General features: G+C 37.8%; 1 protein-coding gene across 2 annotated transcripts in view; it reads left to right on the top strand.

The window, feature by feature from the left end:
* The first annotated feature begins 11,431 nt into the window (after positions 1-11,431).
* The window catches only part of syt2a (synaptotagmin IIa), a 102,243-nt gene continuing 99,209 nt past the window's right edge, over positions 11,432-14,465 (top strand). For both annotated transcript variants that reach the window (XM_084428964.1, XM_084428962.1), the window contains exon 1: positions 11,432-11,793. The gene's annotated coding sequence lies outside the window, so the exon portion shown is untranslated. The remainder of the gene's footprint in view (positions 11,794-14,465) is intronic.

Genomic DNA, 14,465 nt, shown 5'->3' with positions numbered 1-14,465 from the left:
GATGCTGCCAAGAAATTGAGCGTTGTTGCAGAAGGATTAGCATTACGCTGCACAACAAGTCTTGCCCAGCGCTTGCCCTCCGACTTCAGGGAGAAACTGCTGGCATTTCAGCGCTATGTGATTGGAAATGATCTACTGGAAATGAGAACTAGTTAATTTTTAAGGTATGCCATAAAGTGTTTATTTTTGTGATTGTTGCTACATTTTACAAATATTATATTTTCAAATAAAATATTTCCTTTATAAAAGTCAAGATTTGGTCCTCAAAAGCCTTTTTCCAAAAGGTACATCTAGAAAAGGTGGTGGGGGTCGTCTTAGAATCAGGGCCTGCATGTTAAGCGTGATTATTATTCTCCAATGAGGGGGAGAAGGGGGAGAAGGGGAAGGATGGGGCGGGATTATTGCACTGATTGGCTATTAGCAGACAGTGTCAATCAATGCAAAACAGTGACCATAAATGTAAAGAAACGAAGTTGCTTGTCATATTTTCCTAGCACCCAACCATATTTTTAAATATAAGCTAAAAAAAACAAAAAAAAAAAACACACAATCCGCAACCTGTGATTTCTTTTTAATGCGACTTAAAGGTACAATATGCAAGAATTTTTTGCCGCTAGAGGGCGCTACATTCCAAACAACAACAACGGCGTAGCTTGATGACGATGTGAAGGAGCGTGGAATGATGGGAACTGTCGTTTTAAACTCCACCATGGATGTAAATCAGTCAGACGGGAATCGAAAAATCATGTTCATGGATGAGGTTAAGTTTTATTTTTATAATGACATGCTTTTTGTGGCGAGGGGGGCGTGGTTCAGCGCGGTCTGTAATGGGAGAGAGAAGAGACGAGTGGGACGCAAGTAGGTCAAGTGCAAATGACGAACACCTGTGTCTTATTGCAGTGATCGGCGTGGAGAGACCGCTTATAAGCCGCGCGCTGGAACGAGAGAGAGACTGAAGAGAAAATTGGACGCAGAGAAAGAAAACCGGTGGATCCGAGCTCTCATTTTTGAACTTTTTTTGAGCCGTCGCGGTTACCACGGTGAATGCGCGTTGTGCGCGACTTTTGTTTGTTTTGCTTTATTTTAATAAAGTATGAGTCCCAGTCACGCCGACCCCTGTCTTCTTCCTTCCTGACTCTTGAACCTCATCACACTTTTATTTCATTAAAATGAATTAACCGCAAGAAAAGTAAGGTTTAATACTACATTGGTTATCATAGATGTTACTGTATGTCGAATTCATTGTTGTGATAACGCGGCGCAGTTTTACGTGTTCTAAACAATTGTTGTAAAAGTACATTCGAACATACCCACATCATTTGCCAAAATACTGATTAATCTTTATGTATAACACATGCTATGTTTATTTACATGGCCATAAACACCAGACGTGATAAACAATGTCAATAAACTAAACACAAATCTAAAGCAATAATACTTTCCTTACATAAACATAACTATTACCGAATGCTACATTTGAATATAAAATTAAGCATGCTTTGTCGACAGACGCAGCTGCAATCGGTAAAGAATAATTGTGTTCCATAACGACTGCAAGAAACAAGCTAACGTTTGTTGCTTGATAGACGCTACAACTACAACTTCCGCATTTGTCCAGGACTCCACGCAGTACGAGCGGAAACCGAGGGTAACACGGATATGACACAATTGACTGGCGACTCCCAGCTCCCCCCGCTCTAACGCCCCGTTTCCTTGGTTAAAATCGCAATTTTCTCACGATTTAAAAATAGTTGGAAAAATTTGGGATATTGTAAGTAATCAACTTAACAAAATATATAACACTGGCCTTGAGATTTTGGTATATTTTAATTGCAATGTACCTTTAAAAAAAAAAAAGGAAAGTTGTGTATTATAAGCGGACTTGGCAACTCTGTGAATGTTTATGAAACGTATTCATCCACACAGCACAACCAAACCAATGTTCTTCTGCAAATTGCGTGCAGTTAACCGCTAGAGGCATGCTTAATGCTTAGCTCAATGTTACAGTTGTCTTCATTATCATTATCATTACACAATCATTGTCTTTAATTATTAATGACAGTATGTAATTTTCATGAGAAAATAACCACTGCTGATTTATATTTACTTTACATTTTAATAGTCATATAGGCTCAGAAAAAAATGTCAAAAAGGAATATTGTTCACATATGCTACATGTATAGCTGTAGATATAGAGTATTATGCTAGTAGCATTGCAAGAGCTTACACACTGGAAGCTAAGAAAACTGCAATGTCTTGCCAATCAATCTAACTTCAGCTGGACAGTAACTTTATTCTAGGGCTGCTATAAAGCCAAAACACTTTACTTTAATTTCCTATTATCATTGTAAAGCTGCTTTGGAACAAACTACATTGTTAAAAGCGCTATATAAATGAAGATGACTTGACTTGACTTGACTTGACTTTCATACTGTATATTTCATATAAAATAGTATAATATATAATAAAATTTAATTAAAAACAGTACTTGAATTCAATACTACTAATAATATAATGATAATGATAATGATAATAATAATAATAATAATAATAATAATAATAATAATAATAATAATAATAATAATAATAATTAAAGCTGCGAGCAGCATTTAGCGGGGTTCAAGCATGTGAGGCCTTTAAGCACATAAGGCAATTTAGTGAGTTGTCTGAGTTTTCGTTTAGGATTTACAGGCTTTTGAGTGTTTTTTGCCATACCCATTTTCTAAATGATCCTGTTATGGCTACCCAAAGGGTAAAGTTTAAGTTTTATATAATTATTGATCTTTATGAGAGAGTCCAGAGAATTGTACTGCACTGGTTTGGTTCCGATCGGGCGAAAAACCTAGGACTAGTTCGCAAAAGTAGGTTTTTAACATAATCGCAAGTATTTAATGAACAAATTGATTGACAGCAGTGGTTCTTGAGGCAAAGTTGGTCAGTATGAGGAGAACTATCAAATGATATGCATCACGTGATTACAGAGCCGTAAAACCCGTCAGCGCCAACTAGTGGGCGATTTCTTTCAAAATTCTTACAGACCTCTAGGGCCACGAGTCGAACATGCCCACCGAGTTTCGTTCTGATCGGCCTTCCTTAACCATGTCTTATAGGTGCATAAACTTCATTGGCCGATGGCGGCCATGTTTTTAGAGATACGCCAGTGTCCTCATAGACATACATAGCACCTTGGACCAAGACACTGCATGCCAATTTTCAAGTCAGTCGAACTAATGGTCAGGTGGTTATAGCCCTTTTCATGTTTTTGTGATGGCCTGATCTCCATTTTAAATAATTATTTTAAAGGTGCCGTAGAATACATTGATACAATATTTTAAATTGTTCTCTGATATCTCTGAAACAGAAATGGCTTCAACAATCAAGAAGTGGATAAAATCACTAACGTTACTTACTGCTTGCGGTAGGGGCTGTAATGGAAATGTAACGTTAGTTGGAATTGCCCCCTTCTTCAGTATCAAACAATGAGCAAAACCTACTTGATATTGTCCCAGGTTAGAAAAACTGTCAGTGGTGAAATGGGCAGAGCAAACTAACAACTTTGAATTAAAATGGTGAGGTATCCTGTTGTAAACATCAACCATGTCTGTTGACAGTTCCTTTTTGTGGGAAGGAAATGAAAAGTGCTCAAATCCGCAGCACAGCCTGGAACATAACATTTATATCCATGATCTGCCATTTTCACTATTGTCCTAGCTTGCTTCTTCACAATACCTGCATAACTTCAGATGATTCGGCTGTGCAGGTCCACGTTAACACTGCCTGGCCTAGAACATGGGCTGGTATATGCAAATTTGGGGGGCATAAATATTAATGATCCTGACTCCAACGCCACAGTCGATGTTATGCCTGGATTCACCCGTTTTTCAGCGGCCATTTGCAAACAGGAGATTTACACATGAAGGAGGAAACAATGGTGTTTGAGGCTCACGGTATGTCAGTTCCATGTGCAGAACTCTTATTATTCAACTATGCCAAGATAAATACAGATATCAATTGTATGGCACCAAATGATTAGTAATAAAATGCTTACCTGTAGTCTGAAATGGCTTCAACAAAAGAAGAAAAATATTCTTAGATTTCTGTTCGTTCTAATCATGTACAAATAAAGTAGCACATCGACCAGCCCAGGAATTAACACTGTCCTCTTTCTCATTTGAGCAACCTTATTCATTCCCACAACAACAAAAGATTAAACATCGCCATCTAGCGGTGAATAATAGTTCGTTTCTGTCCCTTCAACTGGGTGTTTAGGCTGATGATACATGAACTGATATCACACAGATAACAACAGAATAGTGAGAGAGTCTAAAACTCATCAAACAAAAATCAAAGTGAAGTCATTTTAATTGATCATTTTGCAATAAATAAATAAATAAATGCTGTTCACCTGGTAAATGTTCATATGCTCAAAACCTTTTCTGAGTGGTAAACTTGTAAAATTACATTGTTCCCTTTAAAGTGAGAAACACGGGTCGTATTCACCGTATTCTTAAAGGCGCTCTAAGCGATGTTGGGTGACGTCACTTCTTGTTGACGTTCGAAGTATTGTCAAACAAAACGGAGGCTAGCTCGACCCTCCCTCCTCCTCATCCCGTCCCCTTCCCCTCCCTTCCGTGCTTCCTGAAACAGTCATGAACCATTTAGAAAAAACAAACTGGATTTACCCTGTCCAGCAAAAACAGCCACCTGAATGTCGGATTGGAAGCCCTTCTGCCGGCGGAGTTCTCGCCACCTTTTGAACGCTTTTCCGATGTAAATTCGGGACTTCGCGTTCCTTCTCCTTTTCCCTCCTTTTCTTTGTTATTTGTTCATCGGAACGTCGTCTCTTTGGTCGTGTGTCGGCCAAATTCAAGAGAATATACAGTAATTCAAACGTTAGTCGTTGTCGTTGTCTAGGACATCTCTCCTCTAGCTAACTTCCCTCTTCATGCTTCTCTCTCCTCCACACACCTCCCTTCATGTGCACGCGCACTAACCCCCCAACCCCCACCCCCACCAGCAAATCATTCTTGTCGGTTATTGGCTCGAACACTGTTTGTTATGTTTCGTGGTCCAGGCTGGGCCAGTTTGTTTTTGTTGCCGTTTGTGGAGCCTGGGCTGTCTACAGAGACCGCGTTTTTTTACAGTGAGTTCAGGGGACAGGCAGCTAGCGGAGAGTGAGGAGCAGATGTTTGCTGGATGTGACAAAAAAAAAAATTGGCCTAAAAAACGCGTGACATCGCTTAGAGCTCCTTTAAGGTAAAAGCGTAACCTGAATGTGTAGAGGCTTCTGGTCTCATCTACTTCCATTTATTTTAACTGTACAAAAATATATCAGTTATGCTGCTTGATATTGCAAACTGTTATTTGTTATCATATCATTTTAATTTATTATTGTAATCATAAACACACTGGTTAGTCGCGCAAATTATTTTACCATTTACTGCAAGAACGCATACACTTATTATAGCAAGTATCTCCTATATTTTGTCCTATCATGACCCTTTGAATCTCTTTTATGAACATTTAAATAATCCATAATGGTACATAAAGACTCATATTAACACACACACACACACACACACACACACACAGTCACACTTCTGCTTACTCTCAAAATGAATTATTGTGGAACTGCTAATAGTATTGGTTCCTTGTGCTTTTCCTCATTTGTATGTTGCTCTCGATGAAAGCTATGTTATAGTAAATGTTAACTGTTTGTTCTCTCTTCTGTCTTCATCTTCATTTTTAATAATATTAATAATAATTTTTAAATCTACATATTCATCCCCTGCGCCTCCTCTGATATTGCACAGCCTAGCTATCCCCTCTCTCTGTCTCTCTCGCTCTCTCTCTCTCTCTCTCTCTCTCTCTCTCTCTCTCTCTCTCTCTCTCTCTGTGTGTTTGCGCATGCGTGAGCGTCTGTTGAGCGAGTGAGTGGCGGGTGATTCGGAGCGTGGCTGAAGTTTCTTCTCAACTTTTACGGTCTGTTATGTTCTTTCTCTTCTGCCATATCTTGCTGAATTGGTTTCGTGTGGGTTTGTAGGGGGAGAGTGATAGGGGAGGTTTAGCCAGTTTTTAAACTGGCGGCCATGGATAGTTCGGGAGGAGCGGGTTTTGCCCAGCTCACCCGGCGGCATGGTATTAAAGTGCCGGTTGGAATTGAGAGCTCAGTGGAGGAGGTCAGTATAGCGATCGGGAAAATTGTTGGATATAACAGTATACGGTCTGCATCTAGGATGAACGGTGCTGTTGTCCTGTTTGTGGATAATATTGAAAAAGTGAATGAGGTTGTTGAGAAAGGAATAACGCTGAATGATAGTTTTGTGAAAGTTTTTCCTCTGGTTAATCCAGCGAAGAAAGTTATGCTTTCGAATGTGCCCCCTTTCATTAAGGACGAAACTTTAGAGAGGGAACTTTCAAGACATGGTCAGATTGTTTCAATCATAAGGAAGATTCCTTTAGGTTGTAAGTCTCCATTATTGAAACATGTTGTTTCTTTCAGGAGACAAGTATATATGGTGCTGAAGAGCGATATAGAGGATTTGAATATTGTTCTGAAGTTTAGGATTGACGGTTTTGACTACGTTATTTTTGCGACAACTGAAAGTTTGAAGTGTTTTGGTTGTGGTAAGGAAGGCCACTTAATGCGTTCATGCACCGAGAAAGAAACGCAGAAAAATAGCTCTGTGGGAGGAGATTCGGAGGAAAAGAATCAGGAGAACAATAAAATAGAGCAGGTGCTTGGCGAAAAAGGAAAAAATGTGGACGAGGTGAATGGATATGTAGAGGAGAATATAAAGGAAACGCAAGGAAGTGATGAAGTAAATCTGATTGAGCTACAAGCAGATCTTTTTCGAGATGATGAGACAATTTTCAAAGTTCCAACAGTTAAGAGAAAAACAAATCAATGGGAAGTCGTGCCTAAATCTAAGAAAAAAATGCAGGATGGTGTTGCAACTGGTGATGGAGTTAGTGGGGAGTCCTGTAGTGCAGATGAGGTTTCAGAATCAGACAGTGAAAGAGATAATGTCGATTCTCTTACAAATCTGGAAGACTTTAGTGGTTACAGTTTGGAGCGAATAAGACATTTTCTACAATCCACTAAGGGGAAGCGAAATGTTGAAGTAATTGACCATTTTTCTGATCAGACGATGTTTATTGAGTCAGCCAGAGTGGCGATGAGGCGAAGAGGGGAAAATTGTCTGTCAAATCCAGATGTGTATCGGCTGAAGAAAATTGTGCAAAGATTGAGTTCTCAAATAATGCAAAATGAGAGTGATCAAATGGTGGAGTAATATTAATGTGTATGTGTTGTGCCTTTTGTTTTGCTCTCTCCTAATGAGTAATTTCAAAATATCATCCATTAATTTAAATGGAGCGAGAGACGCTGTTAAGAGAGCACAACTATATGATGTTTTGAAGATTAAAGGTATAGATATTACATTTGTACAGGAAACTCATAGCACACAAGAAAATGCTGTAGAATGGCAAAAAGAATGGGATGGCCAGATCTTTCTTAGTCATGACAGTGTTTTTAGTGCAGGAGTTGGAATTTTATTTTCCAAAAAATTCTTGCCAGATTCCTATAATGTAGAAGAGATAGTGAAAGGAAGGTTATTAAAAGTTACAGCAAAGTATGACAAGATTATTTTGGAATTGATTAACGTTTATGTTCCAGTCAATGCATCTGAAAGAATGATTTTTTTAAACACACTTGATAATACAATTCAGCAATGTGAAGAGCATTATTTGATAATTGGTGGAGATTTTAACTGTACTGCCAATGACATCGATAGAAATCATTTAGAGCCTCACAGTGCTTCAAGACGTCGATTGTTGCAATTTATTGAATCAAATGAACTTTGTGATGTCTGGAGGAACTTGCATGACGATATAAGACAATACACTTGGACACATGTAAGAGAAAATCACATTGCTTTGGCAAGGTTGGACAGATTCTATTGTTATAAGTTTCAGTCTCAATGCTATAAAAGTTGTCACATATGTCCAGTAGGTTTTTCAGATCATTCTATGGTGATTACTTCTGTTTATATTAATTCTATAAAAATTACAAGTGCTTATTGGCATTTTAATTGTGCATTTATTGAAGATTCTAATTTTAAGAAGTGTCTTGGGTATCTTTGGGAAAAATGGAGATTACAAAAAGAAAATTTTATTTCATTGCAACAATGGTGGGATGCTGGGAAGCTTCAAATCGAACAGTTTTGTAATCAATATGCTTTCAATGTGACAAAGGACATTACAAGATCTATTAAAAAATTGGAATCTGAAGTTTTGGAGCTTCAAAATTTATGTGGGTCCATAGGTAATCAAGATAACTTTAAGGCACTGAAAAATAAAAAAACAATTTTGGCTGATCTGCTTGGAGTTAGAGCACAGGGGGCGCTGGTGAGATCAAGGTTTCAGAATATATCTGAAATGGATGCCCCATCCAGATTCTTTTTTAGTTTGGAAAGAAAGAATGGCCAAAGTCGGTTAATGCACTGTTTAAGATCTGAGGATGGAAAAGAACTTAGGAAAACTGCTGATATACGCAGAAGAGCAACTAAGTTCTATGAAGAGCTCTATGCCAGTGAGCATAAAGAAGATAATTTAATGGCACAACAATTTTATAAAGATCTTCCTCGGGTGCCTAAAAATGCTTTTGAAGAATTAGTGAAACCCCTGGCAAGGGAGGAGCTATATGTTTCCTTACAAAGCTTAAAAAATGGTAAGGCACCAGGAATTGATGGTTTGCCTGTTGATTTTTTTAAGGCCTACTGGGAGTTTTTGGGAGAAGATTTGCTTGAAGTTTTGAATGAAAGCTTAAATGGAGGCAAGCTGCCACAGAGCTGTAGAAGGGCAGTTTTAACCATGCTCCCAAAAAAAGGTGACTTAAAGGAAATAAAAAATTGGAGACCGGTGGCATTGTTGTGCGCTGATTATAAAATCCTATCTAAGACCTTGGCTAACCGGCTAAAAGAAGTGATGGGAATGATAGTACACACAGATCAGTCATATTGTATACCTGAAAGATCGATTGTGGATAACATCTCACTAATTAGAGATGTTTTAGAGGTTTCTAGGCTTTTTGGCCTAAAGTGCGGTCTGATTTCACTGGACCAGGAAAAAGCTTTTGACCGGGTGGAACATTTTTATTTATGGGATACTTTTAAAGCTTTTGGTTTTCCTCCTGGTTTTATTGACATGATAAAGGTCCTTTATGAGGACATTGAAAGCATATTGAAGATCAATGGTGGCTTGAGTGCTCCGTTTAAGGTAGGAAGAGGAATAAGACAAGGATGTTCAATGTCTGGCATGTTGTATTCAATTGCTTTGGAACCTATGTTAAGTCAAATAAGGGAGAGTATTTGTGGTTTCAAGTATGATAGTGCTTTAACTGTAAAAATGTCAGCATATGCTGATGATGTAATTGTTTTAGTGAATGATCAACAAGACATTAACAGACTAACAGAAATTGTTGAAAATTTTGGTAAAATTTCCTCTTCAAAAGTTAACTGGTCAAAGAGTTCAGCATTTTTAATGGGTGATTGGAAGGCTGAAAACCCGATTTTGCCTGGTGGAATGGTATGGGCAAATAAAGGTTTTAAGTATTTGGGAGTATTTTTGGGTGATGAGACCACAATGCAAAAGAATTGGGAAAATGTTTTAGAAAGAGTTCAAGGAAGATTGGGGAGGTGGAAATGGCTTTTGAGTAAAATGTCATTTAGAGGGAGAATTCTTGTAATCAACAACTTAGTGGCATCCATGTTATGGCATCGCTTGGCAGTATTAGAACCCCCAGTGGGCTTGCTGGAGAAGATTCAAACCTCTCTTGTTAATTTCTTCTGGGACAAATTGCATTGGCTTCCAAAGAGTGTTGTGTACCTTCCTGTAGAGGAGGGAGGACAAGGTTTAATACACCTTGCAAGCCGGAAAGCCGCTTTTAGACTGCAGTTTGTTAAAAAACTATTGTATCAGAAACTGTCTTGGACAAATATAGCTTTTAAGCTTCTAAGTGTGGTTGGAAAGTTTGGATTAAAGAGAGAATTATTTTGGACAAACTCTTCAAAAATGGGGTTGAAAGAAATATCCTGTTTTTACGAAGGTGTTCGAAAATCATGGAGTTTAATGAAAATAACAAGGTCCACTGATGGAAATTCTTTGCATTGGTTAATGCTAGAACCATTGATTAATGGATCTCGTCTGAATTTGTCGTGTGAAATAGTACCATGGTTTGAACAAAGATTGAAGAATGAGAAGATTATAACAATGAAGGACTTGGTGGAAGTGACTGGATGGAATTTAAGTAACTCTGTTGCATTGACTCAAAGACTAGGACTTCGGTCCGAAAGAATAGTTGGACAGATGTTGAAAAAATGTCGAGACTCTCTATCTGAAGAGGAATGGACACTTCTCTATGACTTTTCAACATTAAAAAGTGAGTCAAATGCTGAGGACTTGTTTCCAGTAATGAGGTTCTCTCCAGACTTGCCAGATACAGATACTAATTGTCCTTTAACAATGTCAAAAGGTTGGAAGGACCGAAATATCATGTTTATTGGTGGAAAGAGTTTTTATAAAATGTGTGTAAAAGTGTTGAATAAAGAACAATTGATGCATCGTTCTGACAATCCTTGGCGATGTCACTTAAGTGTGGATTCTAGTTTTAAGCCAATGTGGGGTACGTTATACAAGCCACCATTGACAAAGTTTGTTGGAGACTTGCAATGGAGAATCATGCATGGCATTATTGCCGTTAATGCTTTTATTTCTATTCTTAATCCGCTTGTAAAAGAAAATTGTGCTTTTTGTGAACAGAGGGAAACAATATTTCATTGTTTTGCACATTGCGAGAGGTTGAAGCCTCTGTTTGAATTGTTGAAAGTGATTTTTAATGATTTTGGTGAAATATTTAGTATAAATGTTTTTATTTATGGCTTTAAGGATTCAAAAACAAAGAGAAAAATGGGGCGTTTGCTCAATTTTATTATTGGTCAGGCAAAAATGTCTATTTATGTAAGTAGAAAACAGAAAATTGAATATGGAAATGAATGCAATATAGTGAGTGTGTTTAAAGGTCTTGTAAAAGCGAGAATTAAGCATGATTTTTCTTTTTATTTTCATATGAAAAATTTATTGGATTTTGAAAAGATCTGGACTTATGGATATGTACTTTGTGAAGTTGAAAACAATGCTTTACTATTTTCTGATGAATTGAGATGAAATAATGTGTAGAATTTCTGTGAATGATTATTGTGTAGTAAAGTTTTTCTAAAAATCAAAAATCTCTCTCTCTCTCTCTCTCACACACACACGCATGCACACACAAACACACACACAGAGAGAGAGAGAGAGAGAGAGAGAGAGAGAGAGAGAGAGAGAGAGAGAGAGAGAGAGAGAGAGAGAGAGAGAGAGAGAGAGAGAGCACAAACTAGAGTGAACAGGAATAAGGCTGGACGGGCCTCATAAATTGTCTCCATCCAATTAAAGGCAAGAGCATACATTACTGTGCAGCAGCTCAGCCAATCAGGAGACACTGCTGGTAAGTACAGCAGTAAAATATTGAAGGGCTGAGTGAGCAGAGGAAATATCCTGCATGTATGTTCTCTTCTGCATCAACTGATCTTCAACTCTGAGTCAGTTTAGTGTGAATAACGCCGGACGTCTGAAGCCACTGTATATTATTTAAAGGCACCTCAAGAGAGGAGATTTCAGACAATACAGTGCTTTTCTGAGGCTTTTGGCTTGACGTCCCATTAAGTTTCTCTTTGGGACACATCTGCACGTATGGTAAGTAGCCATTTTAAAATATGATGTCTGCATAAAAATCCAGTTATTTACTGGTTGTACAAAATACTCAAACATCATTTCATTTTAAGGCATGTTACCAAATCTGCATGGGTGATTCGTTTTTGGGACAGTGCAGTTTGGACTATTGCGTAACCTCAAAATCCAGCGTTAGAACATTATACCCTGTGGCATAACTTTGTTTTAAAAAGTGGGTGGGATGGGGGGCGTTGCCAACACAATGCTAAATCATAAATCAGATGTATATAATAGCATTACGATGTCCAGCAATCGATTTAAATAGTAGGCTACATTGGGTTTAATTGGTCGTTTAATGAGGTCTAATATATGTTGTTAGTGGCAAGAATTTTCACTGTGAATAAATACGTACAGATCCGACTATTTTAAATGTGTATTTAAATGGTCCAGTGGCAGAACTTTTGCCAAGCGTGTCAGAGGTTCTGGGTCCTAATTCGCACTTGTATAGGGTTTTATTCTATTTTATTATTATTATTATTATTATTTTTTTATCAAAACCGATTATGTTTATCAGTGTTGGTTGTATACGGATTGAAGCGCGCGTCCAAGTGAATGTGCGCGAGCCCCAAGAGAACACTGTATCCGCGCCACTGATTGCAGCGGCAACGAGCACTTTGATCACTTGATTTCAAAAACAACACATTTCAGCGATAGATCGCCTCTTATTTAACAAACGAACGAAATGGATGCTCTGCTAGTTAACTGGAGATGTTTTATTTATTTGTTGGTAGCCTACATTCGTGCCGCGAGATGTTTCAAAAGTGGTGGGGACAATATCGACCTTAGCAAGAAGTGGTGGGGACATGTCACGATTTTGTGATTCATTTGATGGATAACTACCAGGTGTACTACACTATGCTTAGTTTTGACTGTATTACTAATTTACTGGCAGTAGCCTAGTGTTTAAAGATCTAGGTAATATAGCCAACTTCAATTTTATTGTTAGGGTTTTGTACAAATATCGCAATATGTAATATTCAATTACAAAATAGCCCCTTATTATTAAAATAATGAGAAATAAAAAAGTAAAAAAGAGTGTTAGTTACATCAATAGTTAAGATATCACCATCAACACATCAACAGCAAAAGTTATCAAATGTTAATAGATTATTTTGGTCCTTTATATTTAGTGTCTAACATTTAAATCAATAATTTGATACAATGCACTTATTATGTACATACATGTTTTTACATTGTTCTTATATTATTATAATTACCTGCATGTAATTACATCTGTCATTTTATAACATCTATATTTATACTGTTAACCCTTCCCTTGCACCTTAACCCACCCATAAACCTTAAATGCCTTTTTATCAGCTTATATGCTTTCCGGCCAGTAGAGGGCGCCATGTCTTACTATAAAACAGGACTCCCGGAGGACCACTGTCCTGCTGAGTTAAGCGCCAACCCGAATTAAACACACCTGAAGCAGCAAATCAAGGTCTTCAGGATTGCTAGAAACTTCCAGGCAGGTGTTTTGGACCACTGCAGGATAGTGGCCCTCCAGGTTTTTAGTTTTGTGGCTTTTATTCCATGTGTATTAGGTTTCTAGGTAATCTATATGCAACAGTCTCCATAGAAAAATCTGACTCTATTTACACTTTTGTAAACCTCCAAAAAAGTATCTATACATACAATTCAGATGAAGTTAATATGACACCAACAATCTTTATTCCTTTTCACACAATTATGATTATGAGTTGTGAGTTTTCATCTCACATTTGCTTTTACTAACACTATCAGTTATAGTTTAGGTATTAGTGGGACAGGTGGTACGTTATTTCATAAGGCTACATTATTTGTAACTTTTTAGCGCCGCTCGCCCGGACATTTAATTTCTGAACTGTTGTGATACATGCAACAAACAACATACATAATTACCTTCATTATAAGTATTTTGTATTTCTGACTAGCAAATAGCAAGCAGGAAATCATGGTAAATAAAATGATACTGTCTGAAGAATAGCATGAGAACTGAATGATGTCTGTTTCATCTCATTAAGCTTTTATGAGGGTTAAAGTATGCGCTGTAAGGTGAATTTAGAAAACGTTTGGAAAATGCTTGAAAACGCTAGTGTGAATGAAGAGCCTTTTGAAACGAAAACGCCGTTTTCAAATGTACACGTAGCCTAAAAGACTAGGCATGTCCTTTGAAATGTCCTGCGCTAACTTCCTGTTCCAATAGGAAACACATTACCACTGCAAATAAAACTGCTTAAATACGATACTTTAAATAATACTAATGATAATGGAAGTCAACAAGGCAAGAAGTTGGGTCTCATTACAGATTTTGATTACAACATTGAGGTAAATTTGCCCCAACTAATCCCTGTGCAATGGGCAATCGATTCATTCGAACGAGTACTGGTCTTCCTGCTGGGCTTGTTGACAAGCTGATTAATGTTGGTACAGCAAAGCTTGACTGTGCGTGTTCCTACATTAGGGGAAGTGTGTGTGTGTGTATTATGTGTTCAAAGTGTGCGCATATGAGGACGGGAGAGTGGTGTTGTGTAAGCAGTGTAAAGGAGAGGAAAGAGTCTATGTAGGGCAGAAGAAAGAGGGAGGAGCATGTGTCGGAGAAAGAGAGAATGGTACAGGAACATAAAAGACAGAGGGGCACTGTGGGTGAGTAT

The sequence above is a fragment of the Rutilus rutilus genome, assembly GCF_951802725.1.
Source record: "Rutilus rutilus genome assembly, chromosome: 13".
Lineage (NCBI taxonomy): Eukaryota > Metazoa > Chordata > Actinopteri > Cypriniformes > Leuciscidae > Rutilus > Rutilus rutilus.
The sequence above is the reverse complement of the archived record's forward strand: the minus strand, read 5'-3'. Positions and strand labels throughout refer to the sequence as shown.